Source organism: Oratosquilla oratoria, chromosome 18 (genome assembly GCF_046742065.1).
Source record: "Oratosquilla oratoria isolate Oo_2021 chromosome 18, ASM4674206v1, whole genome shotgun sequence".
NCBI classification, from domain to species: domain Eukaryota; kingdom Metazoa; phylum Arthropoda; class Malacostraca; order Stomatopoda; family Squillidae; genus Oratosquilla; species Oratosquilla oratoria.
The window spans coordinates 43,095,140-43,098,578 of NC_134794.1; positions in this window are offsets into that span (position 1 = coordinate 43,095,140).

The window sequence follows — 3,439 nt, forward strand, 5'->3', positions numbered from 1 at the left end:
CTGGCCGAGGCATATGCTCAGCAGTGGACTACAAATGGATTATTTTTTTTTTACCTACATTCACACACACACATATATATATATATATATGTATAGAATCGCCATTGACGGCGTATGTCAATCAAATAATTCCAACTGCTGCCCCGGGATTCGAACTGGGACCTTCTGTGACACAAGACCAAAGCTCTACCGACTGAGCTAAAGGAGCCCTAAACATCTATCCTTGGAAGTTGATGTAAATCCCGAAAAATGAAGTCGACTGCCAACTGCCGTACTAACGATGAAAGTTCATCAATGATTCGTACCAGCTTCACCACTAGCTACGAGTTGGGCTTAATTCTCCGTAAAATTAAGTTAGGACGGCAGTTATAAGTCGACTTAGTTTCGAATCTTAGGAGTAACTTTAGCTCGGTCGGTAGAGCTTTCGCCTAGCGTCACGCATGAACCCGGTTCGAATCCCGGGACGATAAATGGAATTATTTGACATATATATACAAGTGGTCTACTTTGCATATATTTATGTGTGTGTATGTATTGCAAGATGATTTCATGAAATATTCAATTCCTTAGATGTCCAGCGCGCACACACGCACGCATTTTATCTATAGGGCGTCAGATCACCTCTCCAGAAAGCTCATATATATATATATATATATATATATATATATTATATATATATGTATATATATATATATATATATATATTATATATGTATGTATGTATGTAAATATATGTATATATATATACATATATATACATATGTATGTATATATATATATATATATATATATAATATGTGTGTATATATATATATATATACACACACATTATATACATACATATATATATATATATATATATATATATATATATATATATATATATATATATATATATATATCAACGGTTTTTCCTCCTCAAAAGGGAGGTAGCCAAAGTCAAAGTCATAGATATACTCCAACCCATTTCATCTCCACATAGTCCACTCCCATTCACCACCCTTACTTCCTCTTTTCTTAGCTCCTGGATGACGGGTCGTCCCTGCATCTCACCCACTGCCCTGGGTCAGAAGTAATGTAGCAAAACAAAGCACATCCACAGCAAGGCCACTTCATTTAATCGGCGACCCCCCCCCCCATCTCCGTCCCCTCATGCAAGAAAAAGAGAAGACGGGGAAAAGTTCCTTCGAGTTGCGTCAAAATATCATTTACACATTCTCCCTCAACCCCCATCCCCCACCCACACCCTTCCATGCATTATAGCATCATGCACACACAACCATTCTCCACTCACCCCTAATCTTCTGTCTTCCCTCTTTCTTCCTAAACAGACATTCACCTTTTTCCCAATGACCATTTTATTTCATCCATCCATCTCTTCCTTGGTCGCCCCCTCATGTTCACTCCACCCACCTCTGCCTCCCACACCTGTTTTACTAACCTTTCTTCACTCATTCTTTCCATGTATCCAAAACATCCCAGTATTCTTTCATCAACCCTATCTCCTAACTCCCTTTCCGCCCTTGCTCTCCTCTTCACTTCCTCGTTTCTCACTTTATCTAGCCTAGTAACTCCTATCATACTTCTCAGGCATTTCACCTTAAACACATTCAAACCCTTCCTCTCTTATGTTCCACATTTCTTCCCCTTACAGTGCTGTCGGCATAATCACTCTTTCATACAATCTCCTCTTAGCTTCCATTCCCAAATGTCTATTTCTCATTACACTTTTTAATCCCCCAAGGCATTTACTCGCTTCTCTCAATCTACATTCTACCTCCACTTCTCTCTTTCCCGCCACATGCGAACCCGTGTATCTAAAGCTATCCAGTTCCTAGTCTGTCTCCCTTAAAACTAACTTCCAGTTACTGCCATCCTTTCCCCTTGTACATCTCATCACCTTACTTTTACCCACACCTTCCCAAACTCCGTCACTAATTTCCTTAATCTCTTATTTGATCCCGCTACAAGCGTAGTATCGTCAGCTAGCAATAACTGATTTATTTCCCATTTGTCTCCGTTTATATATATATATATATATATATATATTCGAGAAATTCGCTACAGCGACATCAATCAGATAATCACTTTGGCAGTAGCGCACGGGACTCGAACCCGATGCGCTTGGAAGTAAACTCCCAAGACGCACTCACGCCTTAGACCTCTCGACCACTAAACAGCTGTTTAGTGGTCGAGAGGTCTAAGGGGTAAGTGCGTCTTGGGAGTTTACTTCCAAGCGCATCGGGTTCGAGTCCCGTGCGCTACTGCCAAAGAGATTATCTATATATATATATATATATATATATATATATATATATATATATATGCATGCATGTATGTATGTCTGTATGTATGTATGTGTATATACATATATAGAGAGGGAGAAATAGAGAGAAAAGAAAGAAAATAGGAAATTTCGATAGCTCTATTGGCTTGTGCACCAGACTGCCACGTGTTAGACCCGTGCTTTGTCATGGTCGTGCCACTCCGGAGGAGGCGTGCCACCGTGTCACTCCGGAGGAGACGTGCCACCGTGCCAACGACGAAGACTTTCCGGAAGCATATATATATATATATCATCGGAGGGCGGGGGGGGGGTGCCTTCATTCCTTCCGCAAACAAATGGATTACCTCAAGCGTTTCATTATAGCGTAGCTTAGCTTTCCTATCTCACAACCACGCCATTTCCTCGAAGTCGACCCCCAACCCCTACCCCCCCCCCCTTTCCTTCAGTAGTCGCCTCCCAACTCCCGTTAGCGGGGAAAGGGGAGCGATATTATCTTTTAATCTCTTTATGTTGTGGTGCCCCCCAATTTTATCCCTCTTTTATCGCTTCTTCGGGGCGATATTGTCCTTAAGGATAGAAGCACTGGTTATCGCTGACATGTTACAAACCCTTCCAGAGAGTAAAATAACCGTCTTGCATCAACCAGAATGAATTGAATAAAGGGGTTCATGTGGTTAAACACAATAGATAAACAAGTCAATGAAAGAATAATACGACTGAGCCCAAGTACAAGTACTTTAACTTGTGCTTGAATTTCACAAGTTTTAGAATACTTGTACTCAAAATTGGACAAAATACTTGAAAATGTATACGTGGACCAAGTATAATTAAAAGATATCAAGTACTTTCAAGTACTTTTTAAGCGCATGCAATGTAGATGCGAGACTTGACCCCCTCTGCATCTGTGAGAAGAATGTTCATCACTGCAGGGTTTTTTTGAGTGGTTGGTTGATTGATTGATTGATCAATCAGTCAATCAATCCATCAATCAGATGGATTCATTGACTGACTTATCTATGTTTTTTTTTTTTTTTTTTTTTTTTAATCCATGTTTGTGAAATGCAACTGTGTACCCTATAGAATTAACTACACTAGCAGGATGTTAATGATGGAGAGAAAAAATAAGCTCTTCTGTTGCAGTTGACAATGAGA